The 8484-nt window shown below is 39.2% G+C and overlaps 1 long non-coding RNA gene across 1 annotated transcript in view; it reads right to left on the bottom strand.

Moving 5' to 3' along the window:
• Positions 1 to 8484, bottom strand: part of LOC123522413 — a 46013-nt gene extending 37529 nt beyond the window's left edge. The window contains exon 1 of the long non-coding RNA XR_006680680.1: positions 8407 to 8484. This is a non-coding gene — a long non-coding RNA (uncharacterized LOC123522413). The remainder of the gene's footprint in view (positions 1 to 8406) is intronic.

Raw genomic sequence — 8484 nt, 5'->3', positions numbered from 1 at the left:
TTAACAGGTGGGCGTACTGTAGCCCACTACTATGCTACCAGGACTTCTTAGAGCAGCGGTTCTCAACATGGGAGTCGAACAACCCTTTCACAGGGGTCGCCCGATTCATAACAGTAACAAAATTAGTTATGAAGTAGCAATGAAAATAATTTTATGGTTGGGGGTCACCACAACATGAGGAACTATATGAAAGGGTCGCTGCATTAGGAAGGCTGAGAACCACTGCTCTATCTACATTCCGTTCTGTATTAGGCCGGGTTGACTAGAGAAACAAATCCAATAACACTCATCTATGTGTAAGAAAGATCTCTATATCAACAAGTTATTATGTATTGAGAAAACATCCCAGCCCAGTCCAACTCAAGTCCACAAGTCCCATACCAGTCCATCGGTCCCTCTTCAGATTCATGCAGCCACATGCAATGATGCAGCACGCAGGTCGGGGGTGCAAAGTCATGCAGATCCACCGGCAGTGGCTCTGGCAACAATCGGGGTCAGATAGCCAGAAGGGGCAGGTAGAGAGAGGTGAGGTTCCCAGGGCCCTCCTTCTTGCCTAACCCTTCTCAGCATTGTCCTTGGGGAAATGTTGCCCTTTTGATTTTAAATGGTTGATTATGCTAAGGTGTGCTACAGGCATTTTTAATGTTCACCCAAGCAGAACCTCAGGTGCGCTAATTTAAAGAGGAGCAAAGGATCACCATCAGGCTAAGATCTGATTCCTGTAAGGTAGAGGTAAGGCTTACCTTCATTCTGCAATCTTTTCACCAATGTTGACACCTACTACACTCTTTTCTTTTAGGTTGGATGATTCCTTGCCATAGCCACACAAAATTCACTGACCATCACCCTTTGGTGTTTTTTTAAGTAACAAGGTACTTGGCATCAGGTTCAACTCAAGATCAGGGTCAGAAAGCATGTGGGAAAAATCTAGGATACCCTAAAAAGAAGGGCACACCCCTCCTTTCTGCACTTCAGAATGGCACTCTCAGCTCCTCTGCTGTTGCAGCTAGCTGACAATTCCCTGTGTGAGCACTCTCTCTCAGCAGTGCAAGCCTCATGAGAGGCCTCTCCCAGTCCCCTCAGGTTGGCAAGCCCCTGCAATATGATTTTCCTACTGTTTGCCACCCCCTTCTGCTACCACCCAACTGATAGCCTAGAAGCTTTGTGCAGCTCTCTTAGCTGCATTCTTAACAGCAGGTTTCTTCCGAGTCTACTGCCATTTTCTGGGTTACAGCTTTTGACCCACGTTTCAGGCCTTACAGCAGATCCCTCACCACCTCTCTCTTGCCTTTACGCTTTCCTTCTGAAACTTCTGACAAATTCCAATGTCAAGCCTTGGCCCTCCCCAGTGGGGCAACAGTTGACCAATCCCTTTGGTGGACTCTAACCACTTCATTTGCGTAACTCCAAGCGTTTCATTTGCAAAATCTATAGCATTTAGATCAATTCCGGCAGAAGAGACTGATCACAGGACAAGCTGCATGCAGCTCGGGGGGCCCTACAAAAAAGGCTCAACATTGTTTAGTTTACCTGGATTGGCTAAAGCAATCCATCCCTGTGACCTAACTCCTCTCCTTGCTCACATAGGAAGAGGTACCTTGGCTATCGGAGGATGGATCAAATAACACAAGGACAGTGGAAGAAGGCAGGGTGTGTGTTCTTTAAGACAGAGCTGGATTCAGACAGCTGAGTTAGTGACACTATTTCTGTTTCTCTGCTCCTGAGTCATTTGTTAACCATGATCAGTTTGTCATGTTTATAACTTTCTGCCTTCTCATCCTTTTAACTACACCCCTTCTCCCAGTTAACAAAATTTCATCCCTTGGTCCCAACTCATTTTTGATTTTACAGCTCACAAGCTTGACCATCTCATTAGATTGTAGTCACAATGTCACCGCCATTCTTTATCCCTATTGCCAATGATCCTTATCCTCTCACTATTTCCTACCTAGGGGCCAACTCAGTCCCTTTGTTTATCAGATCAATCCATTTGTCACTGAGCCAGTTCTGACGTGGGGCAGCCACGATATCTCAGAGTATAGCTGAACCGCACAGTGTTTTCAATAGCTGGCACTCTGGAAGCAGATCTTCTGGTATTTCCAACAGCTGAGCTTGTTTGCACTCCCCAGTTACTTCTGTTTAAGACTGTTGTTGTGTGCGATTGCATTGATTTCAACTCACAGCAACCCTGTGGGACCATAAAGTTTCTTAGTTTATCAACTTTACAAGAGTAGATTGCCAGGACTTTTCATCCACTAAACAGTTGATGGATTCAAACCACTGACTTTTCAGTTATGAGAACCAAACGCATTGTCATCGAACCAATTCTGTAAACCTACATAGGGTATCTGAGACTGTCTTGTTCTCCCATGGAGCCATTGGTAGGTTTGAACCACTGACCTTGTGTTTAGCAGTCTAATATCTAACCTACAGTACCACCAGGGCAGTCCAGCACTCATCCATTGATTCTACCACCAGGAGTGGAGTCCTTTGTATAAAATGAACCCCCTTGCCATCAAGTCCATTTGAGCTCATGGGAACCCGACCAGACCTAGTAGAATTGCCCTGCTGGGTTGCCAAGGCTGAGCATCTTTCTCCCATGACATGGCTGGTGGGCTTGAACCAGTTGGCAGCTAAATATTTAACCACTGCACCAAGGTCTCCTTTTGTTCCTGTTGCTTTAGAATTGATCTTGAATCACAGTGACCTCATAGGACAGAGGATTCCATAAATATTCACTTAATACCTATGGAAGCAAATCTCCAGATATTTTTTCCCACAGAGTGATGTGTGGGTTCAAACAACGGGCCTTTAAATTAGCAACCAATTAGTTTCTGCACTATCAGAATTCCTTAGTACAAGACTACATTAGCATAAGTAATAAAACCACAAACGCAAAGTACCCCTCCCTTTTCATCTAAAATTACAAGACTTACTACATAAATCTTGAAGAAGATATTCATAAAACGGGATTATACTCATGATCCTGTGGGTATAATTTTCATGTTTCATTAATTCAACAAGTGATTTTTTTTAAGGACAAATTTGGTGGCAATTACTTTATTTAAACATAGATTAGCTTTTGAAATAACTCTTTTCACCAAACTTAGGTACAAATCTTTCCAGACCACTAGCTATTGAAAGAGCCAGCTGTTTTTAGCTAGTGTTATATGTGAATGTAAGCAATACATATTGATATAGCTAGCTCACTGGAATAAATGTAAGATGTTACTCATTTCTTAAACATTTAATATTGAAAAAGAGATTTCTCTTGGCTAATGTTAGAAGTGAGCCTTTTCCTGAATATTTGTTATGGTAAAAAGCCAGCTCTTCTGGCTAATGTTAGAATGAGTAATTTCTTCACTGTTACCTGTTACTTGTTTGTCTGTCCTGTCCACGAGTCTCTAAGTGCAATTAGCTCATCCATGCATAATGATTCATGGAACATACAAAAGCCAGCAAGAGACAATATGCAGACATTTAACCAAAATCATACTTCTATGTGACTCATTAATTCCTTTTCTTCTTTTTACCTTGGGTTTTTACACTACTCCCTTTTTCCTGGTTGTTGCTGTCGCTGTCATGAAATTAGGAGATAATATACATAAAGGTCGTAAATCACTAATCCTCAGTGTAACAATGATTTCTTTTATACCCATACAACCATTCGATTAAAATACTAGAATATTTCTACCACCCACCTTCCTAGGCTCTTTTCCAGAACCTATCCCCCGGGCACTATCTCCCTCCCTGTTTTGATTTTCTGTGTGGACTTTTATGGCTCATAAACTTCAATTTCCCTCACCCCCACCTATTTTGACTTGGTCGTACACCATCTTTTGGGTTAATTTTAGTTGCAGCTCCATGTAGTAACTAACTGCTATGACCTTCTAGCCGGGGAAGAAGAACAATTTGCTCTACATATTTTGCAAGCAAATTTTAAAACCATGACCCGACCCCCAAGGATATATGGCTAAATCTAATTATCATTTGCTTTTAAATATGTACCGAGAGTTAACCTTCTCAGTTTGGAAAATTCTTATAAACAGTTGTGCCAGACGTGGCTGATCTTCCCACTGAGAGCATGCCACCACAGACATGGCCTCAAATAAGTGAATTTCACATGCTCATGGATGAGTCTCGGTATTCTCTTCGGACAATTGTGGTGTGGAAACCTGAGTCTGCCTCTGTAATGTTTTCACTTGCCCCTTACATTTGTCATTTTGAGGACAACCATTTTCATGGTTACACTTGAGTTTGGGTCTGTCAAACTTTTGCAATATACTTACTTGTTCTTTGTACTGTTATGTGATAAAAGAAATTGCCAAACAAGCAAAAAATCCCAAACTCCCTATCATCTAATTGATTCCAATTCATAAGAATTGGACAGAGTAGACCTGCCCCGTGGGTTTCCTGAGACTGCAACTCCTAACGGGAGTAGGAAGCCCCCTCTTTCTCCCATGGAACAGCTAGGAGTAGTACAGTTAATGTGCTAAGGTGCTAACCAAAGGATGGAGATGCAAGACACCTCAGAAGAAAAATGATCTACTTGCAAAAAGCAAAAAACAGCCGCCAAAAACCTTACGGTACAAGTTTTATTTTGATATATACGGGTTTGCCATGAATTAGCAAGGACTCAAAGACAACTGATTGGTTATATGATAAACAGGCAGATACACTGAAATCTTCTGCCTACATTTAGAAAATGGCTAATTGACATTTCAGGAAACGAGGGTGAATTGGTTAACAGAATTTTCCAAAAACATACTTCCTTTTTGGGAAGTTGCTGAGATATATTACATCTTGGTTTTCATAATTGTATGCCTCGATGTATTCTTCAAACTGTCAGAAATAACAATTGAGCCTCCACAAATCGTCAATCTGACCATACTGTCATCACTGCTCAAAAGGCCACCAGAAAAGCAAGTTAAAATAAAGACATGGATTTTGAATGAAAGAATCAGAATGTATATGAAGTAGAAATCATTTCCACTACTTTAAACATATAAAAGTATTAGGTCTAGATATTAATGCACCTAAATGTAGATATTTAAAACGTAGTTTGTAAAATAATATGACAACTGTTAAATCTGTGTTACTTCAAAGAGTTAATTATACAATCAGTTTCAATGAGGTAATTACATATTCAATATCTGGAATTTATAGATAGCTGAATATACTTAGATGATCAACTGAATCACTTGCTCCCTCTGATATAAATTGAAATTAAATTCTACAGTTGAAAGGAAGGATATAAAGAAAACCCAAACTTTTAGCAAATTGGATGAAATTGACATTAGTATGGAATTAGCATTTGGTAATTTCTCCTGCCCTAGACTCTTATGCTTGATGTCTGTTATTTGTAATTTTTAAGACTGTATAGACGACTGAGTTCATAGCTACATATTCTGTTCTCATAGCTAAGTGACTAAGAAAAAACCCAGTTCATCATAAATCGTACATAAACATTTCTACTCCAGATAGAGTGCAATCCATGTTTGGAATGATTTTTTATTGTTAAATTGAGTCCTTAAACAAAATTACACCTCCAGAGAGCAAAGATTTAACAGTCCTCTAATTTTCCCAAAGAACCTTCCTTCTTAGCCTGGATTGTTATAGTTAGCATACCTTAAGTTTTTCATAATTATTTCTGAAGACATTGCCCGTTTTCACCTTTGTGCTCATTTAACTTTTTTGTTGGAGGATTTGAGATGCCCTAGGTTAGTTTCTCATGGATTCTGTACCTGTATTAGTAACATATAGATGCAGACAGCAGCACCTATCAAGATTAACAAACTCATGTTACCGATGTTACTGATTAATCCAACAGGTTTTTATCTAATGCAAAAAACGAAGTACCAGGAGGTATCAGCCCTGACTTCAGATAAGCGTGACCTTTGACTTTTTCTTAATATTACTCTGTCTGTACTTCTGACCACCAATATTAGAATATCTGCAGGTGAGCGCCATATATACATGTATATATAAATATAAAATGTTTTAAAGCAGTTTCTCAACCTGTGGGTCGTGAGCCCTTTGAAAATCTAGTCTAGTCAGTGCTGATTCCTACCCATACCAATTTTGAAATCTTTATGGGAACAGATGGTCAGCCTCATCTTTCTACTGTGGAAAAGCTGTGGGGTTTGAACCACCAACCTTGGGGTTAGCAGTCCAACTATGCCACCCAGGGCTGCAAATGGGATCTATCCTCCTCCTTGTTTTATCTCTAACCAGTACTGAAAGACAAGCAGGCACTCAACACGATTGTTAAATTAGACTGAATATTTCACAGAGCCTAAACATCAAACACAATTGGACTTGACTACATTTTCAGACACTTACATTTCTACATTGTTAAAAATCCAGAATTTAATCTTTGGATTTTTATCATTGATCATCATTTTTTGAAGAACCAAAATGTTCTTAGTTTACAACAGGTTAAATTTCCAAACATGAGTGGTACTTAAATTTGTTTTCCTTTTCTCATAAAATTAAAATAGGAGAAAATAATAAATAATTATAGACACCTATGCGAAAAATTATAAAATTATGACATATACTTGTGTTTAATTATTATAGGAAACTTACAGATGATCTCCAAGTTATTTTGATATTGACAATAATCAAATTTATGCTTTTGACCAAAAGTTACTTGATACTGACAGTCAAATGGAAATAATAGAAAATAAAAAATTCTGAATGCTCTTAATAAGATACAATAACTTTTTAGTTATTCTCAGTTCATATGTCTACAACATTCTGAAGCTCATGGGTATTTGTTGATTTTATTAGCTAGCATGCAAACATTCAGTTACAAGGAGCTATCTGCTGTTGGACTGACGGTTTTACGTCTACTTAGAATGCTCTAGATTATGTGAAACAATACTACATTTCAATCTAATACGGGAAGCCTGTGTATCTTCTGAGACATTGCCAATAGCTATATTTTGAAATTCCTGGTTGCAATGGGCATTTGTTAGCAGTCAGACACTTAACTGCCCATCAGAATAATAACCACAAAAATAACCACTTTATCACTTTAGTAATAAAGTTCACCTAACTCTGACTCCTGAAATCGAGGAAGGTGAATTTCTAGTTAATAGTGACTCCCAGAAAATAGAAAGTATTTACTAACCTCCAAATTAATTGAGACTTAAAAGTCTTCGATTATTATTAAGTACACTTACCATAATTTATCAAATTGAAAGAAAGTGGGAGGAAATCCCTTTAAAAGAAAATGCAATCTACTAATTTTGAAACTTTCTGGGATTTCCAAATATATAGGGTTGAATGAGTTTACATTTTTAAAATTCCCAATTAACATAAGCAATGCAGTCTTTAAGAATTAAATCCACCCCCTCCACCACAGTTACAGAAAACAGTTGCTTATATGTCATATTTCCACAGAGATATTGTTAGATGTCTAAAAATAGCATTGCAAAACTAAGAGTATTGTAGTCTTTATTGTAATTGGAAAGAAACTGTGAGATAAACAACTTCTCTACTGCTCAGAAGAAACCTATATATAGGTGGGATTTCCCATGATTCAGAGTGTGAATACTCTTACAGTTCCCCAGCCATTTTAATTGAAAGAAGAGCGTTTTAAAGAAAAAGGATGTAAATTCTACTTCTGAACCAAATCAGCAATGAGCTGATTTTTCTCTGAAAGACTCATAAATGACTATTTCCCAAAGATTAAATATTGTAAATTGGCCGTCTAGTTTGAAATGTAAAGCAAGAAGTGGATAGAACACACGTCCTTGGTACATATAAAGCATTATTTTTACATCATCACTAGCGTGGAAGTTCAACATAAGCAGCAAATCTTGATAAACGGAGTCAGGAGATAGCAAATAAGCAAATACTACCAAGATTTTTTTTAACGTTTGTACAGTATAGGCAGAAAGTGGCAATGTTTTTACAGATAGTTCATAAAATCATGCAGTAATGTTATGTGCTTTCCAACACTGGGTTCTTTAGAATCGGCTTAAAATTGCCGTGTTTGTAATCAGTGTTATGAATCTGCACTTCTTTTAGCGATATTTCTGAGACTCCGGAATTCCCTTAAGCACGCTGTATGGGAGGGTCTCAGAAGTAGGTTCCTTTTCGCAACTTGTGCTAGTAGGTGCTGAACTTGTATTTATGGAAACCTCTGCTCCGGCATGCGTTTGGGTTTACCCAGGACCAGCTAAAGGAAACACTTTTCAACGATTTGTGCACTCACATGCGGGTGTAACGCACGCATTTGTCCAGAAAGCTCTTTATCCTGAGCAATGTCGTATACACGTGGGGGACGCCCTGGATTTTACTGATTAAGGATTCCCGTTTGCATAAAGGAGGCCCCCGAGGACCACCGCGATCCGGCGCGGGCAAAGAAAGTAAATCACGAGCGAGCACGTGGCGTACCTGCGGACCCCGCGGACGAGCACGGGCCACATGGAAGCCCAGGAAGCGCGTGCTCCCAGGACCGTGCGCGGCGCGCCG

Source organism: Echinops telfairi, unplaced genomic scaffold (assembly GCF_000313985.2).
Source record: "Echinops telfairi isolate 266 unplaced genomic scaffold, ASM31398v2 ScPeMD7_7405;HRSCAF=8443, whole genome shotgun sequence".
Taxonomy (NCBI): domain Eukaryota; kingdom Metazoa; phylum Chordata; class Mammalia; order Afrosoricida; family Tenrecidae; genus Echinops; species Echinops telfairi.
The sequence above is the reverse complement of the archived record's forward strand: the minus strand, read 5'-3'. Positions and strand labels throughout refer to the sequence as shown.